Source organism: Chionomys nivalis, chromosome 7 (assembly GCF_950005125.1).
Source record: "Chionomys nivalis chromosome 7, mChiNiv1.1, whole genome shotgun sequence".
NCBI classification, from domain to species: domain Eukaryota; kingdom Metazoa; phylum Chordata; class Mammalia; order Rodentia; family Cricetidae; genus Chionomys; species Chionomys nivalis.
In genome coordinates this window covers 52,249,130-52,273,342 of record NC_080092.1, presented here as the reverse complement: position 1 = coordinate 52,273,342, position 24,213 = coordinate 52,249,130, and the positions used below count along the sequence as shown (strand labels likewise).

The window sequence follows — 24,213 nt, the reverse complement described above, 5'->3', positions numbered from 1 at the left end:
CTTAGGCTGGAAGCAGAAGGAAGATTCACTTGCCTTGGTAGATGGGGGTGGAGGTGGGGAGGCTTGTCTCTTAAAGGAACAAGACAGACCATTACAATGTGTGCATGTGTGTTGATGTGTATGATTGTGTGTGTGATGTGTGCATGTCTGTGTACATGTGTATGTGAGAGAGACATGTGAAGGTGTCTACAGAGGTCAGAAGAACATGGTGTCAGATTCTGTGGAGCTGAAGTTACAAATGGTTGTGAACACCTGACATGGGTGCTGGGATCCAAATTCAGGTCCTCTGGAAGAGCAACAAGTTTTCTTAACCACTGAGCCACCTCTCCAGCCTATCAACTTTTTTTTTTGTTTTTTTTTTTTTTGTTTTTTTTTGTTTGTTTTTTGTTTTTCGAGACAGGGTTTCTCTGTGGTTTTGGAGCCTGTCCTGGAACTAGCTCTTGTAGACCAGGCTGGTCTCGAACTCACAGAGATCCGCCTGCCTCTGCCTCCCAAGTGCTGGGATTAAAGGCGTGCGCCACCATGCCCGGCCAGCCTATCAACTTTATAGCACACCAGCAATGTAGGTATATATTTGAGAAGCTTGAGTTGATATAATATATATGCATATATATACATATATATATAATGTGTGTGTATGTATATATATATATATGAACATTCTCAAAAGGAGTTTGGCTAAAACACCCTCACTTGCAAGATTTCCGTGTATGTGTATATATATATATATATATATATATATATATATATATATGAACATTCTCAAAAGGAGTTTGGCTAAAACACCCTCACTTGCAAGATTTCCAATATTTGTGACCTCACAGTGTTTAACCTCCACAGTTATTCTCTGACGTCCTGCTGAATGGCTTTCCACACCCAGGAAGTGATAGAGTTTCTCTCCCGAGGACTTGATGATGCCGTGGAAAGTTTTTCTTGCCATCATTAAAGCCAGAGTTCCCCTTGAGGTCCCTAAGCAGACTAGTAAGGCTGCATTTGGTTTGGTGTCTCCCACATGCCTTTACATGCACAGAGGTTTCCCCAGGTGTGTTCGCTGATGCTGAGGAAGATCAAAACTGCAGCTAAAGGCTCCTCCATTCTCATTTGCTCCCACGGTTTTCTCCCTGATGAATTCTCTGGTTGAACGTGTATAAGCCTCCCCAGAAAGTGGTCCACACTCATTCCATGGATTCTGAACTATTTGAAAGAGACACCTAGAATGTGTTCCTTTTCTTCATATTGACAATAAGCTTGACAATCTCTAATGAGTTCTAAATTCTCATTATACATCTTCCTTCCTCTTCCTTCCTTTCTTTTTTTTTGAACACGTGTGACCAGGCTGACCTTGAACTCACAGAGATCTGCTTGCCCCTGCCTCCCAAATGTTGGGATTAAAGGCTTATGCCACAACAACTGGCCCTAACTAGTCTTCTTTTTTTTTTAAGAGAAGAAAGTTTGTTTTGATTAATGGTTTGAGGTGGTCCTTTATGGCTGGGAAGGTATGGCAGCAGAAGGGGCCCTCAGATATGGTGGTAGGACACGTGAGCCTCTCAACTCACATTTCAACACACAACGGCGTCAAGATTCTCATTCTGAAAGGGAAAAATGCAGGCATAGTGAGGGAAAGTTACAATCAAACCAAAATGAAACCTAGCAGGACAATACCCAACCCCGGCTCTGTGTCTGGCACAATCACACACCACCTGCTCAGCCACTGCCTACCCACCCCCACCCCCAGAAGCTAGAGCAGAATTGTATTCATTACTCATTGTGACAAAGCACCATGGCCAAGGAGACTTATAAAAAGAAGCTTACTTGGCTTATAGTTCCAGAGGCTGGAGTACACAATGGTGGAGCCAAGGCAGCAGGAGGAGTGTCAGGCAGAGGGCTTGCTCGCATCCTGAACTGCAATGGAAGAGATACTGTGAACTTAAAATTCCGTGTAGCTTTGGGAACCTCCAAGTGTGTCCCCAGTGACAAAATTCCTCCAACAAGACCATACCTCCCAAACCTATTAACCATACAGTGGCACCAACTGAGGACCAGGCTGTTGTGGGATATTTGTACACTGTGTGAAGATACATTGCTGAGATTGGTTTAATAAAGAGCTGAATGCCCAAAAGCTAGAAAGGAGGTATAGGCGGGACTTCCAGGCACAGAGAGGACTCTGGGAGGAAGTGAGAAGCCAGTCAGACATGGAACAAGTTGGACACACAGGATGGGATAGAGATAAAATCCACATGGTAGAATGTAGATTAATAAAAATATGAGTTAATTTAAGTCATAAGAGCTAGTTGGGAGCAAGCCTAAGCTAAGGCCAAGCTTTCATAATTAATAAGAAGCTTCTGTGTCATTATTTGGGAGCTGGTGGGACAGAGAAAGACTCTACACCAGTTATTCAAACAGCTGAGCCTCTGGGCACATTCTCATTCAAATTACCACAAGTACTACCTAGACACTTGATTACAGATACTGAGGGCCTCTGGTGATCCACAGAGCTGGGAGGGAGGTACGGGGAAGACACCGAGGGGTAGGGGTAGGAGATGGTATCTTTGCCTAGAAAAATGGCTCACTGTTTAAGTCAAGGCAAGAGCACCCATGTCCAGCAAGCAGTACAATCGGGACTAAGCAGATGGTACCGATGGTTCAGTGTGAACAGGAGCAGCACACATCTGTCGAGTGGGGAGGGTTTAAGTGGTTGCTTGGGTTTCTACAGCCAGATGGAAGGGTCGAGAAGCAGAAATGGCATCGAGGCAGAAGCCACAGTGACTGGGAAGTCAGTGATATAGCTGGCAGGTGAAAAAGCTGGGTTAGGTAAGGAGATTTCAATCTGGGTATGTTGACATACCTGTGTTTCCCTGACTCTTGTCCCACAAGCCAATGGCTCAGCCCCGGCTGGCGAAGTCCAATGTAGGTCAAAGATCTGCAGATCCAGGCCAAGTCATCGTCAAGTGTTTGTGTGAGTCACCAAAGGATATGGCACATGTATTAACAAACAAGTCTGGACCCAGAAAGACAATTATCACATGCACTCACTCCTAAGTGGCTTTTAAACATAAAGCAAAGAAAACCAGTCCACAAATCACAGTCCCAGAGAACCTAGACAACAATGAGGACCCTAAGAGAGACAACATAGATCTAATCTATGTGGGAGATAGAAAAAGACAAGATCTCCTGAGTAAATTGGGAACACGGGGACCTTGGGGGAGGGTTAAAGGGGAGGGGAGAGGTAGGGAGGAAAGCAGAGAAAAACGTAGAGCTTGATAAAAATCAGTTAAAAAAAAAAACAAGTCTGGCTGACGATGGACTCACCTTCTCTAGCCACTTTCTGTGTTTTTTCTTCCTTAGGATTCCTGTCGTAAGGTTCTGGCTTGTCCTGGCTCCTAATAACAGAGGCATACACACTATGGTTCTTTTGTTAAATGTCGTGAACGTTTTAAAGCTACAAAGAAGCCATTATAGAGTTCTAAACTATTAATAAAGTTCTAAAATATTAGTTCTGCTGTTAAGGGTGTTGCATGAGCCAAGCCTTGGGTCTGAGCCCCAGCACCCCATGCACACATGCCATCTGGTAAAGCAAGGGAATCTGCCAGGTGACACATGTCTTTAATCCCAGCTCTCGGGAGGCAGAGGAAAGGGATCTCTGTGAGTTCAAGGCCAGCCTGGTCTACAGAGCAAGTTTCAGGACAGCCAAGGCTACATAGAGAAACCCTGTCTCGAAAAACTGGAAAGAAAAAAAAAAGTGAATCTGAGCCAGAGAGGTGGCTCAGCCAGTAAAGTGCTGGTTGTGAAAACCTGATGACCTGGATGAATTTGGATCCCTTTTACCTGGTAAAAAGCTGGCTGTGGTGGCCTGCATCTGTAATCCAGTACTTAGATACCCGGCCAGCTGAACGGAGTAGAGCCTTCCGTCTACACAGACGGGATGCAGAGCCACGAGAATGACCCAGAAGTTCTAGACTAGGTCAGATAAACTGCTTTACACAGCAGAAGAGAGAACAAGACAGATCCTGCCTCACCAAGGGGGAAGGAGAGAACCAACGCCCACAAGCCCTTCTTGGACCACATGTGCGCTGTGGCTAGCATGAACATATGAGCATAATATATATGTGATCTTTTATTTTATGATTATGGCTATTTTGCCTGCACGAGTATCTGCGTACCACTTGCTTGCCTGGTGCCCACAGAGGCCAGAAGATCGAATCCCTTGGAACCAAATGAAAGTTATCGTGAGCCATCATGTGGGTGACAGGAATCAGACTCAGATTCTCTGAAGAGCAGCGCTGGCTCTTAACTCCTGAGTCATCTCTGCAGCCCCTGAAATAATGAGAGAGGGAGTGGGGACTGGAGAGACAGCTCGGTGGTTAAGAGTACTGGCTTACTCTTGAGCTCAGATCCCAGTCCCTACGTGCAGCAGCCCACAGCCACCTGTGACTCCAGCTCCGAGGCATCTGGAACCCTTTTATGATCTCTGAAGGCACTGCACTTACACTCAGATACATAAATAAACATTTTTTTAAAAAGAAAATCCTGTCAAAGCTTTTGGTTTGCAACCCATGCATAGGATACTGAGGTTCTCTCCATGGTCAATTGAGTGTACCCATGGAGACCTAACCCACAGCTGGGATGAGCCTTTTGGCCTACTTTGTTGAGGTGTGCCCCGCAGTTTCCTTACGAATATCCACAGTCATGCTGCCCTTTGTTCATGAGGCTTACAGGAACTACTACTTTATGTTTAATTCTCTAAGCTCATTTTTAAACGTTGGCTCAGGGACACTTCCGTGGCTGCCAGTAGGAGGGCTGAGCAGGCCAGAGCACTGCTTAGAAAAGAACCTTTGTTGTCTTTCTTAAAAGCCTTAGCCATGGCTTTATTTTGTTACCCAATGAAGAAAACAGCCCATTTGGGAAGAGCTTTGTAACCAGAATTGCTGAGATTACCTGCCAGGTGCGTCGCTTCCTCTTCTGGTGACTTAGCCCTCTGTCATCTGCCACGTGTATTGGCAGGATTAGAGACTGACTGAGCCAGCTAAAATAGTTGTCAAATACTTTTTCCTTATCATAGTTGATAAATGGTATTACTTTAGAGTTTTGATTTCTTTTCTAAATTTGTGTCTGTGTGTGTGTCAGTGTATATTGTGGTGTGTGTGCGCGTGTGTGTAGGTGTGTGTATGGTGTATGTGTGCTTGTGTATCAGTGTATGTGTAGGTCTGTGTGTGTGTGTGCATGGGTCGATGTGCTGTGTGTATGTGTGTATGGCGTGTGTGTCAGTGTGTGTGTAGGTGTGTGTGTGCATCAGGGTGTATGTACGTGTGTGTGGTGTGTATGTCAGTGTGTGTGTAGGTGTGTATGTGGGGTGTGTGTGCATGTGTCAGTGTGTGTGTAGGTATGTGTGTCAGTGTGTATGTGTGTGTAGGTGGGTGTGTGCGTGTATATGTGTGTGTGATGTGTGTGTGATGTGTGTGTGTGATGTGTGTGTGTGTGGTGTGGGTGTATGGTGTGGGTGTGTGGTGTGTGTCAGTGTATGTAGGTGTGTGTGTGTGTGTGTGTGTGTATGTGTGTTCCCATAGTGCACCTGTAGAGGTCAGAGAACAACTTGAAAGAGTTCATTTACTTCTTCCATTATGTGGGTCCTGGGGATAGAATTCAGGTCCTAAGTGCCGCTACCTGCTGAGCCATCTTGGTGGCCCTGATTTACCTCTGGTCACACATCAGGGAGAGCACTTTTCCATGTGTCTATAAGACTCTTGTATTTCTGTGAACTCTTTATTTATTAAATAAACTTCACACTGCCTCCTTGCCCACCACGTGTTCACAGTAGGACATACAAGCCTACTTTATAGCGGCCACAGTAATTATCGCAGTTCCAGTGCTGTGAGGCAGCCATTATCTATCTTGTTGTGTTATCATTTTAAGTTATGTCCCTGGGCGCTATCTTTTCCCATCTTATCTGTTTTCACAGGAGGTACCTCCTGAGCCAGGCCTGTCAGCTGAGAATGTCACAGGAACAGGGTGGGGGTGGGGCAGTCCACCCCTCAGAAACTCTGCCTGTTCCAAACAGTTGTTTGTGATTGGTTTCAATCAGATAGGGAAAGTCTTAGGATGGAAGGGGAGGTGAAGAGGAGAGAGAAGAGAAGGAAAGGAAGGAGAAAGATCTGTACTAGGGGCCTTCACCGGAACCTGGTACCATTCTGAGCCTAAACTCAGCTGGAACGGAATGTAGGGCTCCAGAAGGGGCCTGGACTTTGATGATTTGAGTCTTGACCTTCAGTCAGCACAGCCCAAGACCCTGGACAATGAGGATACGAGAATATGAGGGTGCTTCCCAAGCTTAGGCTAAGTGACGCAGTCAAGGTGACTGAGCTTGGCCAGCACTCAAGTTTGGGATCATCTTAACCCCCTGGGCTTTATGAGGGAGGGATTGATAGCCTTAGGCCAGCCTTGTGGCCTGGCGTCCTCCAACTACGTCTTCTTCAGGACACCTGGCTTTGTCCCTTCCTTCTCTTCTTTTATGTATTTATTTACTTATTTAGAGGTACAGGAGCTGAACCTAGGGCTTCACACACACCAGGCAAATGGTCTATCACTGAACCACATCCCCCCACCCTCTTTTTACTTCCAAAAAAAAAAAAGAAAAGACATTTTTAATTATGAGGGGTGCCAATGGGTGCCAGAGGCAACCGATTCCCCATGGAGCTGAAGGCACAGGCGGTGATGAGCCACCCAACGCAGGATGATCCTCTCCAACAGCAGTGCTTGCTTTTACCAACCTGAACGAGGAGAATTGGAGACTTGCTGAGTTCTAACCCACTAAAGTGTTTGTCAAGAACATTTTTCCTTATTGTAGTTGATAAACGACATCACATCAGTGTTTCAATTTGATTTTTTTAAATTTTGTTTTATGCATGTGTGCCATGGTGCACGTATGATGATCACAAGACAATTTGCAGGAGTCAGATTTTTTTTCCACCTTGGGTCCTAGGGACCTAACTCAAGTCATCAACCCTGGCAAGAGTAGCCTTCATCTTATAAGCCATCTTACAAGCATGAGACGGGTCTTACGTCACCAGGCTGGCTTCAAACTCAGTACATAGCCGAGGATGAACTTGAACTTCTGATCTGCCTGCCTCTGTCTCCTGGATGCTAAGGTTACAAATGTGAACCATGGTCCCTGGTTTATGCAGTGCTCGGGATCAAACCCAGGACTTTGTGCTTGCTAAGCAAGGATTCTACTAATTAAATCACATCCCTAGCCCAGTCATATTACTTTTCTCCTGTCATATTATTGTTAGAGAAATGATCTCATTCTCTTTATTTTGTCTCAAGAATGATAAAGTAGTTTTTCTGGGGTGATTGTGTGTTCGTGTATGTGTGTGGTGAGTTCACGTGTGTATGTGTAGCCAGAAACTAGTGTTTGATATCTTCCTCAATCACTCTCAATCTTTATTATTTTTAAGTTAATTATTTCATTGTTGTTATGTATGTGTACCGTGTGTGTGGGCAAGTGTGTATCGACAACTTTGTGGTTGGGCTTTTTCTTCCACTTTTACGTGGGTTCCAGGGATCAAACACAGATCACCAGGTTTCTCAACAAGTGCTTTTATCCACTAAGCCTTTTGTCGACCCTTAACTTTAATTTCTGAGACAAAGTTTCTTGCGGGACCTGGACTCCACCAATTTGGTTGGATTGGATTGGATGACTGGTGAGGCCCTGTCCCTGTCTCTGCCTCCAAGTGCTGGGCTTGTAGCCACGTGCCACCGTACCTGGCCTTTCTGTGTTCTGGGGATTGAACTCACGTCAAGTGCTTTCCTGACTGAGCCATCTTTTCCACACTCAAAATAGTTCTTACCTCTTCATCATCTCCCTCACTGTTTCAGTGCCTATAGAATACTACTTGAGGAAGGAGAAGGTATCACTTTTAAGACGTGTTTATTCCTGTGTGTGTGCATCTGTGTGTGAGGGTGCTGTGTGCATGCCATCTTGAGCGCGTAGAAATCAGAGGATGACCTAGGGGTCCCAGGTCTTTCTAGCTGTTTGCCATTGTACCATGTACCCAGGCCAGCTGGCCTGCAAGCTTCTGGCAAGTTCTCTTGTATCTGCCACCTTCCAGATTGCCACAGACCCACGCCACCCCATCTGTTTTTTATCCCAGAGGTTCTGGGGCCTGAACTTGGGCCTTCAGGCTTGTACAGCAAATGCTTCACCCACCAAGCCATCTCCTTGACCCTAGGAAAAGCAGCACCGAGGCTGTAAATGATCAGCTGTGGACGTTCTGGATTTCTCTGCATCCTTGACCTGGTTCCAAATGCCCCCACCAGACAGACCCAGTCCTTCCATGCGGCCCTTCTGAGTTCGGCTGAGTTTGCTTCAACTGTCACCCTTGTCACCCTCGTTTACTTTCTGTCCTTTTGCTTCTCTCTCTCTCGTGTTTTTTTTTTCTTAATTCGCTTGTTATTATGGGAACTTTTGAACATATTATCAAAATAGAGAAGATTACGGTGATGCCTGAGAGCTCATCACCCACACTGTTTAACTATCCGGATCCTCTCTGTCTCTTCTCCACCCCTCCTTCAGTGGAGGACCCCCTCCTTGATGACTCTTAGAGTCGTCCGCGTCTGCGCCCCCCCACACACACACTTCAGAAGGAAGTTTTCATACCTAAAACAATTCTCATTCTAGGAACTAAACTCCGGTGGTTTTTAAGGATTGCGCAACCACTACTGTAATCTAACTTCAGAACATTCTTGTCATGGCCTCGAGAAGCGTCACACCCAGCCCCAATCACAGTCCACCCCTGACCCTGCTCTATCTTCAGTCTGAAAAGTGGTCCTAAAAATAGGATGCACAGGGGCTGGAGAGATGGCTCAGTGGTTAAGAGCATTGCCTGCTCTTCCAAAGGTCCTGAGTTCAATTCCCAGCAACCACATGGTGGCTCACAACCATCTGTAAAGAGGTCTGGCGCCCTCTTCAGGCATAAAGACAGAATATTGTATACATAATAAATAAATATTTAAAAAAAAAAATAGGATGCACAATACAGTGACTGGTTTCTCTCTTTATGAGATGTACTCATTACGGTGTATGTGTGAGTGTTTGGCTTGTACGTGAGTATGTGCGCCATGTGCATGTTTTGTGCCCCCTGAAGTCAGAAGACGGTGTCAGATCCCCTGGGACATGAGTCACAGATATTCATGAGCCACCATGTGGGTGCTGGAAACCCAGCCCTGGTCCTCTCCAAGAGCAACCTGTCCTCTGGACTGCTGAGTCTTCTCTCCAGAAGCCCCTACCCTGGTCTGAGACCAGCTCTTGCTTACTGACGCTGACCTCAAGTTCACTAAGTGTTCTAGGCTGGTTTTGAATTTGCAGTAATTCTCCTATCTTGGTCTCCTGCGTGCTGGGATTACACGTGTGCCACCACGCCCAGCTCAGAAATGCCTCTTTGATGTCTCTTCAGTGACTTAACCCAACGCCACAATGTGAAAAGCTCTGGATCCCAAGCTGTTTCTTCCCTTCTCCCCTCCTTCCCAGGAGGTCCAGCGTTTCCACCAATGAGCACCACTTTTAGGGGTGATCCTGTCTCCATGGTTACTGTTTGGAACTGACATTCACCGGTGGAGCATACTGCATGTGCCCAGGATATAGCGTAATGGTCCTTTAAGCAAAAGACGAGGCCAGCTCATGGATGTTCAAGAAAGCTTTCCAAGCGTCTCTTTCCCCCTTCCTTCCACTTGCAAAACTGTACAGGAAGTGGGAATACCTCCCCCTGAATAATGTTGCCTAGCTGTCCAGAACTCACCAGGAAAAAAAATCATACTATTTACTTGTCAGAACAGAAACAAAATAAATGCCCTTAAAAGGAGATAATCAACAGCCTAAGAATGCAAAACTTGCTCAGACAGCCTCTTCCCAATCCCACCCTGGCCCACACAGAAGGGAGGGCACCTCAGCGGCCTGTGCCCTGGAAGACGCCCAAGATGGATGCCTGCAGGTCATCCCCTCTTTGAAAGAAAGCTCCAAGAGCGCTCCCTATCCCTGCAGGCCTGTATAAGCATAAGAAAGAGAGGCCGCTGCGGTCCGCAACCCTGCCGCCCTGTGTAAGCATCGGGAAGAGAGGCCACTGCGGTCCGCACCTATGTAAGCATCGGGAAGAGAGGCCGCTGCGGTCCGCACCTATGTAAGCATCGGGAAGAGAGGCCGCTGCGGTCCGCAACCCTAAAGCTTCAGAGCTCCCATGTGCTGACAGCCTCAGAGCTACCTGCTTCTGCCCCACTGCCCACTATGCGCTCCCTTTCTTACATCAGCCCCTCAAGCCTTTTCATACAAAGCTAATTCACCTCGCCCTGTGGAATTTGAAAATGTATGATCCTCGTGGGCTTGGTGGCACAACACCTGTAATGCTAGTATTTGGGACAGGAAGATCACGTATTCGAGGCCAGGCTGGGCTACATAGCAAGACCCTGTCTAAAAACAAACTAGCAAAGCTGGAGAGATGGCTCAGCAGTTAAGAGCACTTGTTGTTCTTCCAAAGGACCCAGGTTCAATTCCCTGCACCCGTGTGGCACCAAACAACCTTCTATCACTCCAGCTCCAGAGGATCCTGCCAAGGTCCCGCCTCGGCTAAGGTTCAGGTCCTGAGGCGGGGACAGGGTATTGGTGCAAGGAAAACTTCTGACCACCAAATGTGTGCACTCAAGTGGCCCTGAATAGCTCGGGCCATCTTTATTTATACTTATACAGAGGTTTTCTTACCAGGGTTACATGAACAGCTTTATTGTTGGTTTCTATTTTTGACTTTAAGAAAAATACACAATTAAAGAAATACATCACAATTTAAGGAATACACTGTGATCATTATGGAAGCTTCTGTTGTTCCCCTTTATGCTTCCCCAAATACACCATCCCAGCCCTGAATAACCTTATTCTAGACGTAGAGTTCAGCATTTTTGCAGGCTCAGCTAACTGTCAGGCCAACACACCCTGCTCTCACAGCACTTATGTCAGCTGGCAGCTACTTGCGGTTACAAAATTAAAATGGAGTAGGCACGGGCATGATGCTTTAAGGGCAGCGATATTCAAATCCAGACAATTCTTCCATGTCTGCAAGATGTATTTTTATACAGTTCCCTTTTCTACAAGAGGGTTCCATGCCTCAATCTCTCTGTAAAGGCAGACTCTGATAAAGCACTTTTTTCCAGTCTCACTATACCGCACTTCTTCCACCAATATATGTATGGTAAAGATGGATCGCTCCATCCCATATTTTACATTGTATTATTTCCATCAGAATATACTAGATCCCATTATTGATTCCATATGCTTGGTGTCCAGGGAACGTACTCTCAACCGTTGGCACTGTGCGCATTCCTGAGACTTCCCCTATCTGTGTAAGTGTGCCCTACTCTCCTTTCCAGAGCTGTGAGACACGGCTAGTGTTCCTGAGACTTCCCCCTATCTGTGCATGCGTGCCCTGCTCTCCTTTCCAGAACTGTGAGACACGGCTAGTGTTGTGTGTTGCTCTCTCTTGTGTACCTAGCTGCCCCTACTGACTCAGAAAAGTTTCAGGGTTAGGAGTTGTAGTTAGTAATTCCAGATCAGAGATTTGAGAAACATTATCCACCTGTTGGATCTTAGGGGAAAATATCTGAGAAAGAACAGAATTCCCAGGGAAAATTATAGCTGTTGCATGTGCGACTGACAAGGTAAAACTAAAAACCACCCAAAGAATCACCAATGTGGCGAGAGAGAAAAGAGCCTGCTAGCTTCATGAATTTTGCAAATCCCTACACTGTCATGGACTGCTGGTCCTTGCCGAGTGAGAGTCTGCTTCCATGGGTGCTTTGCCTCATGGAAACCCATTGGACAGGTAGTCAGATGCGGATCCAAGACCAGGATGCATGGTTCCCAATAGGACCCAATGCCACTCTCTTCTGGCCTCTGTAGACACGAGGACACACACACACGCAGGCACTCACATGGACACTAGGACACACACACACACACGCAGGCACTCACATGGACACTAGGACACACACACGCAGGCACTCACATGGACAGTAGGACACACACACACACGCAGGCACTCACATGGACACGAGGACACACACACACACGCAGGCACTCACATGGACACTAGGACACACACACACACGCAGGCACTCACATGGACACGAGGACACACACACGCAGGCACTCACATGGACACGAGGACACACACACGCAGGCACTCACATGGACACTAGGACACACACACACACGCAGGCACTCACATGGACACTAGGACACACACACGCAGGCACTCACATGGACACGAGGACACACACACGCAGGCACTCACATGGACACTAGGACACACACACGCAGGCACTCACATGGACACGAGGACACACACACACGCAGGCACTCACATGGACACAAAAAATACTTGGGACAATAAAAGCTCTCTGGAAAGATTTCAGAACTCCTGGGTCTATCAGAGAAGATTCCGTAGAGGGGCATGAAAGCTAATTCAGAGAGGAAAAGGGTCTCACGGCCTTCAGTGTCTCAGTATTGAGGACGGCAGTTGCTACTCAAACACATTCTTTCCCGGGAATAGACGGAATGTTGAAGTGATATGCAGCTGGGCTAAGTAACCAGGGCTGCCCTGTAAAGCTGAACAATATGGCTTCCTATGAGAGGCACAGGAATTCCTTCTTCAGAGGAGGAAAGACAACTCTCACGATGAAGACAGTATCATGTGAAAAGTGGGGTGTGGGGGGACTTCAAAGAAGGCCACGTCAGAAAACAAGCTGAAGTTGTCCTCGGCTGGGGGAAGACTGGCAAGGGGTCCATTTGGCCAATGGGAGTTTATTATGAAACAAAGACGATAACAAGACCAGAACACAGGTGAGGCAGACATGATGTCACACCTATAATTCCCACGCTTGGGAGTCTGAGGCAGGAGAACTGCCACAAGTTTGAGGACAGCCTGAGCCACAGGAAGATCCTGTCTCAAAAGAAAAAATAAAAATAACAATCACAAAAACAGATAAATAAATAAATTAGCACCCACCTCAATCCCTTCCACAACTCAGGCCACTTACTGTCATTTCTCTGGGCTGTCCACCATCACTAAATAGCACCGAATTGATAAAAACACCATACACTGTGTTTGCAGGACAAAGAAAGATCAATCTAGAACTGACCTGGACTCCCAGGCTAGCTTTTATACTGCCAGAAGCTATTATGCTGGCTGCTGGTAGAAAGAAAAACACCTATGGTTCTGCTTGACACTGGTTCTTGCACGTTTCACCACATGCCGACCGGTACAATAGTGGCTGACAGTCATGGGGGTAACCAACTGCTTTTGGACTGGCTGTGAGGCCTGTTCACAGGAGTGGGTAATTCATACCTAATACTGTAAACCTGGTCAAAAGCCCATGGCTGGGAGTTCCTAGGCCCTAGCAGGGAACCCACTATTATGTGGCTAAATGATGTTGTCAAACAACCTTCCAAATATTTGCTTCTATGCATAGATTCATGCGGCTCTCAACCCTGGTCAGAGTAGCTCCCCACCCCCACCCCCAGTGGACAGCGGTTATTGTGGACTCGCAAGTGGTCCAAGTGCTGAGAAGTTGGCGGAGAGTGCTCAGCCCTGAGAGAGGCAGAGGCGTCTATAGCCTCCTCACCAAGGCCCAGGGAATGCTGGAATAGAAGGGAAGAATTATGAGCTGGAAGATGGGGAAGGGGGCCGTGAATTGCTGTGTTCCGGACTTATAAACACTCATTAACAGTAGTTACTTGCATAGAACTTAGGCAAGATTGAGCCAATTAAAACTCTAGCAGGTATGGTGGGGGGACGGGGTTGTTGTGAGCTCCACTCCTAACTGGGGAGCTATTTGCTGTTTACAGCTGCCGGGGGAGGAAGAGCCGTGTTTTTCTTTAAGGGTGTGGCTGCTTTGGCAGGTGGCCCCACAACCACTCATGTACAGACATACAGGCAGCACTAACTGGATCCAGTAGGTGACAGAAATTAAAAAAAAAAAGGAGACATGAGGTTGGGAAGAGGAGAATGTTGGGTGGTTCTGGGGAAAGCTGGAAGCAGGGAGCAGGGGTGGATATGCTCAAGATACATTGTATATATGTATGAAATTGTCATCAAATAAATTAAAATATAATTAAACGAACAGAAACCAACTCAAGTAGATTTGAGAAATGCAGTCTTCCACTGCTCAGTCTCCAGCCCCATTCACAGGGGGACAATGGCCCTGCCATCAGGAACATCTGCCTGTTTATGGCTATGACTCCTTTTAGTATCCCCTTGAGGCTCTTGAGCCCAGAGTCCTTGGGCTGGCTTGATCTCAGATTCGTTCCCTAGATACTTCCTTCAGCTGGAGGTAGACAGGCTCCATCTCCGGCCAGCTGCCAGGAAGCCAGGAATGGCTTTCGGCGAGTCACAGGCGCAGTGTCCCCTAAGCCGCACCTCTGGCACTTATCACACCCACCTTAATATGGCCAATTCATAGTCACAAGATGGCTTCTCTCCTGATAGACCTACTCGTGCTGAGTCTAAAGGTGGGCGAGGCTCACTCTGTAACTTCAACAATCACAAGGTCAAGGAGCTCACAAGCTCAAAATGTAGCTCTGTGATGTGTGAGGAGGGCAGAAAACACGCGAGGCCAGGGTGAGCTTGAAGAAAAGTGTACTTAACCACAGCGAGGGGCCAAGGTTCCCTGCGACACTGGCAGCTAAGCTGAGACTTGCAGGTGAGGCAGAACAATCCAGCCAATGAGGCTGTGGGGTGTCAAGACCTTCCAGGAAAAAGAAAACCATGGGACTGGAGAAGTGGTTCAGCGGTTAAGGGCATTGGCTGCTCTTCCAGGAATCCTGGGATCGGTTCCCAGCACCACATGATGGCTCACAACTGTTTGTAACTCCAATCCCAGAGCTCCAACTCCCTCTTCTGTTGCCTCCTTAGGTACAAGATACACACACACACACACACACACACACACGGTTCACAGACAGCATGCACCTCCACACATGAAATAAATAATAAATAATTAAATTCTTTTTCTTGGCAACTCTAAAACTTTAATGACAATTTTATTTCTTATGCTTTCTAACAAGCCTCATTAGTACACTACTTATCCTCCAGGCAGCTGGATAGGAGACAGTCTTCTTTAACAAATTCAACTTTGTGTAAGTTAGTAGTTCCTAAGCAAGTTCATTAGTAAGTCCTTTAGACCATCAGCTTTAGTATATCAAATTTCTCCCCATCACTCATACTCTCTCTCACACATACGCACACACAGAGATACATACACACATAGAGACATACACACATAGAGACATACACACATAGAGACATACACACATAGAGACATACACACAGAGAGACACACACACATAGAGACACACACACATAGAGACATACACACAGAGAGACATACACACAGAGAGACATACACACAGAGACACAGTCTCTCTCTTACATACACAGAGACATATACACAGAGACTCTCTCACATACACACACAGAGACACACACACATAGTCTCTCTCTCTCACACACACACTGTTACACTGTGGTCAGAACTCTAAAGCTTCAGCATCTATCTCCTACATCAGCCTTCCAAGTAGCAATGTTACAAACTCAGTAATGGGCAAAACTGAATTTCATCTACGGGTTTATTTTCCAGAAAGTTTGTCCCTTGGGGGTATCTTTTCAATGGGGTGGGTGGCAAATCTTTAAGACACAGGCTGTAGGGTTTCACTCTTCCCCAGGTGACTTGGAGAAAACAGACCTAGATGCGGAAGAATTAAGAACTGAGGCTCTTTCCAACCTTGGGGGGGAGCCAGGTGGAAGGGAGGAAACAAAAGATAAGGATTCCTGCTGCTGCGTCTCTGCCTCTCCCTTGCCTCCCCTCACACTTAGGCAGGTGTTCAGAGAGTGGCAGATGGAAGGCAGAAACTGAAGACGACAAAATCCATCTGCGTCGACCTAGACACAGGAAGTGTCCCTGAAGTCAGTCCCAACAGCTCATATATGAAGGACCTCACCGGCTCACCCCACGGACAGCCTTCCTTACTCATCCTCAGCATGACAAGGTTAAAGACTGCTGAAACCCAGAACCCCAGCTCTTTGTGTTATGGTGACTCCCAATTATAAAATTATCTCATTGTGGGCTGGTTAGTGACAGTGCACACCTTTAATCCCAGCACTTGGGAGGTGGAGGCAGGTGGATCTCTATGAGTTCAAAGCCAGCCTGGTCTACAGAATAAGTTCCAGGACAACCAAGGCTACACAGAGAAACTCTGTCTCAATAAATAAATAAATCAATAAAATCAATAAAAAACATTTTGTTACTACTTCACAACTGTAATTTTGACACTGTTATGAATCATAATGTAAATATCCAATACGCAGGCGATCTGATATGTGGCCCTTGTGGGGGTCTCAGCCCATCGGTTGAGAACTACTAGCCTAGACTAATAGTTGAGCAGTCAGAGAAGGCAAACGATCCAGGAGTAGGAAACTCGGGGAAAAAACTTTCCCATTGCCTGCCTCTCCCCCCATGTGATGAGGGAGCAATGAGCAGCTGACTCCCTGACTGCTAAATGAGGACAGTGTTGGAGTCCTAAACCCTCTACACCAGCTCTAGGAAGTGCTGTGCTCCGGGGGCACACGATCCTATGGAATAGATCTGTATAGGGTAGACTGAGTTGCAAGGAATAACTAGAACTACTTAGCCTGTGATGGAGCCCAGAGGACTGGTCCACCAAGTCATAAGAAGGGTTCTGTAACTCTGCAAGTTAGACCCTTCCATGCCCCTTCCCAACCCCATCTGTGGAAATTCAAGGTGTTAGGCTCTTGCCACAAAAAGCTATAGTGATCTATCGTCTCCTTTTCAGCCCTCAGAACTCACACCTACAAACAACACAGCAGGCCCCAGGGATATCTTCATTAAGGTACTTCCGTCCTTCAGGATCCCGTACCCTCCTCACCCCCACCCCTGCATACAACGGACTCTCATACTCCAACAAACGGCAGCCACCCCAGCAGTCCTCTATCAATAAGCCTCACAGCCCAGTCCTCAGCTCTCTTCTTGTGGGGCTGGCCTGTTGGAGACCAGCACTGACAACGATACCACTTGCCAGGGTAGGGCATGGGGATTAGAAGAGTCAGTAAAGGGCACGAAGATGGGAGTGAAAATAATAAACAGAAGCAAAGGATAGCACTGGAGGGAGCTCCAGTGAATACGGAAATCCTCTGTGATCAATCTCCCATGCACTTTTACAGCCCAATACAAAATGGGGAAGAAGACAAAAGACTGCTCTAATATGACACAAAGAACAACTAGAACCCCTGCTTGCTTCAATACTTCCAGCCACCAAGCCACCAATCCAGGAGAAAAGCATTCTGTTGTTTAGGCAGTGAACCCACCCTAGACCAAATACCCTGAAGGCAGCCACTCTCAAGGTCAAATTTCTTATTTCAAAAGAAGGAGCAGAAGTATGCCTGAATATCCTGACTATTGGTGGAGTGGATTTACCTGTACAGACCATCTTAATGTCAAAAAACGCCCAGCAACCACACCCTAGGTCAGAGTGTGTAGCCACACTTGTTGTCAACAACTTTGAACAACTCTCTGACCTCAGACGAGGTGGAAGCAGGCTCTCACTTTGGGAACTCCACCCTGGCCTCTCTCACTGCAGATGCAGCCTTCCCAGCCCTCTGCCTCTCTCCAGCCACACAGCTCCATCTCCGACCACTCGGTGGCCTCTTGTCTCACACTCAGGCCAGAGCAGCTCATGTGCTTTATCACATTTCTTTCCCCCCTCTGCAAAGCCCAACCCACAAGCTACTGTGTCTCTAAACTGCTGGTAAACAAAGGGCTCTGGAGCTAGGCCACTGCCAAAGCTCAGATCCAGGCTCTGCTCACATCCTGTGGAAACCTAGGCAAGAAGCTCAGTCCTTCTCTGTATAAATAGAGCAATTAATAGTAGCAGCCCCTCCACTGGACTGTCAGAATTAAGTTTGTCCACAGCTTTTAGATATGTAGAACAGTGCATGACATATAATGAAGAGAAAACCATGTCAGGGAAAGAATATTTTAAAAGTTCCAGTCCTCCCAGAGTACTAGAAACACGAGGTGACATTTCTGTGGGAGCCTAAATCTGAACAATGTTTGGGTATGGGTTGGCTGTAATGGATTAAGAAAAATGCTGCAGGTTCCCAAGTGACTGAAGCAGGCAGGGGGCAGCGGGCAGTGGGCCAGGCCATGCTGCAGATCTCCAAGCAGGGGCGGGCAGCAGGCAGTGGGTCCCGAGAGCAACCAGGACCAGGCAAGGATGGCGCAGTTCCCCAAGTGGCTGCAGTGGGCCACAAGGGGCAGTGAGTCCCACAAGGAGATACAGATGGTTCTGCATGCCACAAGACCATGCCACAGGTCTCCAAAGGCGAAGGCAACTGGTCCCAAGCAGAGAGCCACGCAGTGGGTAAGAGACAGATGGATAGGCACACCATGTAAAGTAAGATTGGATATTTATTTAGTGGGTTATGGAAAGGAAAGGGAGAAGAGCAGAGAGAGAGAAACAGAAGTGGGGAAGGAAAGATGTGGGGAGAGACAGAAGCTGCCTCTTCGAGAGAGAGATGAACAAGGAAAGGACTCAGGCTGGAAGCTGAAGATGAGCTTGCCTCAGCAAATGGGGGGTACTGGGGTGTGGGTCCCATACATACAGGGTGCACACAATTTGAATAACTCCAGTTCCAGGGGGTCTGATGCCCTCTTCTGATCCCTGTGGTATCAGAAATTCACATGGTACACACATACACATGCATGCACAATATTCATACACATACAACAAACAACTCTTTAAACAGCTGTGCGCCTAGACATGCTGCGGGGTGCGCATCTGTAATACTAGCACCTGTGAGGTAGAGGCAGGAGGATCACTGGTCATTGTCAGCTATATAGTGAGTTCAAGGTTAACCAGGAGTACATGAGACCCTGTCTCAAAAAAACCAAGTAAATAAATATGAAGGGACATTTTAAAATTCATTTTCAGAAGAAAGCAATAGCTACTTGGCAGGGAGGGCAAATTACTTTACTTTCTCCTTCACTTTTCTTCTTGTTTTAAAAAAAAATTAATGTGTAGTCAGTGTGTGGCGCCTGCAGCAGGCTCACATGTTCACAAATGCCTGTGGAAGCCAGAAGAGGGCGCCAGATTCGGGGGAGCTGCTTGGAGTTTCTCCCTGTGGGAGCTGGAAACAGAACTCTTCCAAGTAAACTTTAATTGAAACTGAGCTCGCTGTTTAAGAATAGCAAGTGCTCTTAAACCACTCTGAGCCATCTCTCCAACCCCCTTCTACTTTATTTGTTAAATTTCAAACAAAGTAAAACCCAGAACAAACCTCTTCTAGTAGGGAAGCACCATTTTCCCCTAAGTCTGGCTGATCTTGTAAACTCCACATAGCAGAAGTTGCTCTGGGAAACGTCCCTTCTCTTCCACTTACTGGGTTCTCAAGAGCACTCATTAAGGGACCGAAATTCTAACTCCTAAGGGAGTCAGGTTTTCCCTTCGGAATAACAAAGATGAAGACTGGTCCCGGAGGAAGAACTTCTGTAAATTCTTTCCTCCGTGTCTGGTCTTCCAATCTCATCCCCAGAACCAGTCACAACCCAGCAAGAAGAAGCACCAGCCTGACCTTCTACGCATGCACTTTTCGTCCTCGGAACAGGACAGGGTGGCGGGCGAGGAAGTTGGGGACGGTGCGGTTGTCACTATCGCGCATGGCCACGGGAGACGCTCGCGACCACGCTCTCTCAAGGCTCTGAGAACGCAAGCACAGGCAACATTCCAGGGAACCTGCGCCTTTTCTCCCTCTAGCGGACTACAGGGGACAAGCGAGCCTGGGGGAAGGGTAACGAGTTAGGGGATGCCTGTTTGAAAAGAGTTGGGAACTTTGGCATCTCTTTAGGACTCACCTTGTTTTGCAACGCCTCTCGTCTTCACCCGGGCTTTATTCCCCCGCAGCTCCATTGAGTTATTAGAGCCTTTGGACTGAGGAGGCCCACAGATGCACCCAGAATTAGTGAGGCCTGTGAGCTCCGTTCCTCACAGCATGCAAATTTCTCACCTACAGGACCAGGGCCTGGACCCCAGGGAAGGAGAGCCGCTTCTCTTCAGCTTTGCAAGAGCCCAGAGCATTTCTCATTACCATTTACCAAAAGAAAAAAACAACAGAACTTCAGTGGGTCAGGTCAGTGGGGTTTTAGAAGAGGCTCTCTGTAGAGACCCCAGGATTACTCCTTAAAACAGCTTGCGGCTAGACTTTCTCAGTCTAGGCCCCATGGATGAAGGCAGCAGGCAAGAAACCAGATACAGCCTATGGGTTACTGCTTCTCACAGTAAGACTTGCCCCATGTCTGAAGACATTCCTTCTCCAGGAGGAAAAGGACAGAGAAAGTTGGAGTTGAGGTGCAAGTGCCGAGGAGGCTCTCATGAACATCGCAGGTCAATGGCAGCTTCCGTGTGTGTGTGTGTGTGTGTGTGTGTGTGTGTGCAGCCGCTTAGAGCTGAGAGCAGCAGTTTCTGAAGCTCACATCTGGTGACCAGACACTTACCGAGACACTCCACCAGATGACACAACCTCCTCTCGCCTTTCGAGAATGAGAAAAATGGATCATGGGCTGGTGGCACACACCTTTAATCTCAGCACAGGGAGGTAGGCAGAGCTGTGTGAGTTCAAGGCACAACTGGTCGACATAGCAAGGTCTAGGGCAGCCAGGGGACATGATGGAACCCTGTCCCAACAACAAAAATGGCATGACAGGAGGGGCAGGCAGTAGGAGTGAGCACGAGCTCACTAAGGCAGAGAATGCTGGGTGTTTGATCTGAGATGTGAACACCAAGCAGCCTTTAACCAAGCAGCCAGAGTTTTCTTCTTGGTTTTCAGTTTTCTAACACAAGGTTTGTCTGTGTAGCTCTGGCTTTCCTGGAACTCATTCTGTAGACCAGGCTGGCCTCAAACTCAGAGATCTGCCTGCCTCTGCCTCCTGAGTGCTGGGATTAAAGGTGTGCACCACCACTACTGGGTTCTTTTTGTTTTGGAACAGTCTCACTGTGCAGCCTGGGCTGACCCCAGCATGGCCTCAGTCTTCAATAGTTGCTGTGGCTCAGCCTCCTGAGCATGTACACTTATGCAGCCGCCACATCAAGCCAGAGATAGTAATGAGGCAGCAAAATGCCTAGGGTACCAAATCCATGCTAGTGAGTCATACTAGTTTAAGTAGGAAACTTAAAACCAGTCTGCCTTGGGTAGGGCTCCCTATGGTTTTCTGGGTATCTGAAGATGACGCCACAGACTCAGGTTTCCACAGATTCTGTGTGAGGGAATATGGTGATGCTGGTGATGTGATTGGCCAGGAGAGATGGAACTCTGGGGATGGTAAGAAAATACCCATGATCCCGAAGCAAAACAGTATCAGGTAGCTGGTAACATTAACTCTTTAAAGGAGCCAAGCAGGAGTCAGCGAAATGGCTCCGCAGGCACCTGCCTCCCACTCCAGGCCCTGCACGCTGGAAGGACAAGCCTTCTAACTTCTACTTGCATGCACACAAAACCCAGTTTTAGTGTAACAAAAATAAATAAAAGTAATCTGTATGACAGTTCACATCTTTAATCCCAGAACTTGGGAGACAGATGCAGGTGGACTTTTATGAGTTCAAGGCCATCCTGGTATATGTTAAGAGTTCCAGACCAATACCAGGGATACATGGTGAGTCCCTGTCCCAGTTCAAAATAAAAATCAAAGCCACCAGAAGTGATGACACATACCTATAATCCCACAATTCCAAAGACAGGAAATTTTTTTTATATTTATTTATTATGTATACAATATTCTGTGTGTATGCCTGAAGGCCAGAAGAGGGCTCCAGACCTCTTTACAGATGGTTGTGAGGCACCATGTGGTTACTAGGAATTGAACTCAGGACCTTTGGAAGAGCAGGCAATGCTCTTAACCACTGAGCCATCTCTCCAGCCCCCTTGACAGGAAATTTTTGAGACTAGCTTGGTCTACACGGAAATTTCCAGCTCAGCTAGGGTTATACAGAGAGGTTCTGTCTCAAAACACAAAGGAAAGAATGCTAAACAGGTAGTGTGTCCCTGTGATCCCCAAATTTGAGAGGTTGGGATAGGAAGACCACAGTTTGAAGCCAATCTGGACTACATAGATGTCTCCTACTGCAAACAAAACAAAACAAAAACAAAACAAAACAAAAAAAAAAGTAAAGCCACTTTTTTTTTTTTAAAGAAAATAAGTTTTAAACCAAACCTAGACGTCATCAGTGTAGAAATGAATGGAAAATGGTGTGGGGGGGCAAAGATTTCTAAATGTATTCACAACACAAAAAGCTCAGGTGACAGAGAGTCCAAATGCGCAACTAACCAAAAGAACCCTCTGAAGAGGGATAGGAAGAAAAGCAAACGGAATTGCCAGGGAAACCAAGGGTGACATTGTAGCAGTGCCAAATTTGAGAGCCAGAAAGGGGGCAGACTGCTCGGGCAATGTCCCATGATTCCAGAGCAGTGAAATAGTGGCTCTCACTTCTGCACAGCCCAAAGGGGGAGAGACCAGAAGCTGGAGGCAGACATCGGAGGACAGGATGGTGTGGATCCTGGAAGGATTAATGTCCATGTCCTGGAGGGGTGGATGGAGTCCAGGCTTCAGTCGGGCTGGCCTAGGTTAGACACTAACTTCACCACTGAAGAGCTATGTACTTGGATAATTTATTCTAATCAAACCCATCCTTCCATCTGAAAATGGGAACAGGGTTAAGGACTAAACAGGATGCATGCTCAGGTTGGCATATGTACACGCAATTCATGGGCACTTATCTGAACAAAATCTTGTCCATTGACATTGTTAAAGACAGATGTGGAAAACTGAAGTCAATTTTGTTTTAAAAGGCAGTACCTATTTACTTCACGCAGCCTTAAAGAAAAGCCATCCAGCTCTAGCTGCCACTGGCATTCTTTCCCATCTCCACTGACGCCTGCATTGCACCACACAGCTCGCTCTGACTGCAGGGGCCTTTGTAGTCTATCATTTTCTTGCTTGCACTTACTCTCCCCAACCACATCATAAACCACTCAAGTAAACACCGCCACCAAACTATCCATTACCCTCCAGGTCCTAAATCACAGTCTACAGGTTTCTGGAAAATGAGCAGTCAAAGGTGTCAACATCAAGGAAGCCAGCAGCAGGGCACAGAAACCAACTGCAAACCTCATCCTACCTCTGCTCGGAGCCCTGCGTCAATCTGGAGGATCTACAGTCTGGCTGCTTGCACAGGTCTGACCTCAGGAAGCTGCAGAGCATCAGCTCAAATCCAAATAACAAGATGAAAACACAGGGACTCCCGGACTTAGTGAGTTCAGGGCTATGCTTGATACAATTTAACCTGCAAACTTACCATATGGCATTGCTGTGTGTACGGCTCAAACCAGAGCCTTTTAACAGGCAGTTTATTTTCTGAATTTTTATTATTGGTATTGTTTTAAATCAGGATGGTTAGGGCGCATACTATTCTTGATGGCACGAGTTCAGTGCCTAGCACACCATCAGGTGGCTCACCACCGCCCACTAGTCCAGTTCCACCAATCTGACACACTCTCTCTCCTGTCCTCCACAGGCACTGCACTCGTACATAATTTCTTTATTTTTATTTTTTTGTTTTTCGAGACAGGGTTTCTCTGTGGTTTTGGAGCCTGTCCTGGAACTAGCTCTTGTAGACCAGGCTGGTCTCGAACTCACAGAGATCCGCCTGCCTCTGCCTCCCAAGTGCTGGGATTAAAGGCATGAGCCACCGCCCAGCTTCGTACATAATTTAAATTATTTTAAAAGTTCTAACAGTTCTGGGTTTTTTTTTCCCCCCTGGGGGGTTGATCATTTAAAACAGAGTCCTCAGGCGGTGGTGGCGCATGCCTTTAATCCCAGCACTTGGCACTTGGGAGGCAAAGGCAGGTGGATCTCTGAGTTCAAGACCAGCCTAGTCTACAAGAGCTAGTTCCAGGACAGGCCCCAAAGCTACAGAGAAACCCTGTCTCGAAAAACCAAACCAAACCAAACGAGAGTCCTGCGTAGTCTAGGCTGGCCTTAAGCCTGTGACAATTCTCTGTCCTCAGCACCCCAATGCTGAAATTACAGAAGGACAATACAACACCCATCTAG

General features: G+C 47.1%; 1 long non-coding RNA gene across 1 annotated transcript; it reads right to left on the bottom strand.

The window, feature by feature from the left end:
• Positions 1 to 1,815: 1,815 nt before the first annotated feature.
• On the bottom strand, positions 1,816 to 19,816 carry LOC130878474 (uncharacterized). The gene is made up of 4 exons (XR_009057442.1): positions 19,683 to 19,816; positions 3,310 to 3,380; positions 2,846 to 2,920; positions 1,816 to 1,902 (listed from the first exon to the last, which is right to left on the bottom strand). It is a non-coding gene; the product is annotated as an uncharacterized LOC130878474 (long non-coding RNA).
• Between the last annotated feature and the right edge of the window lie 4,397 nt (positions 19,817 to 24,213).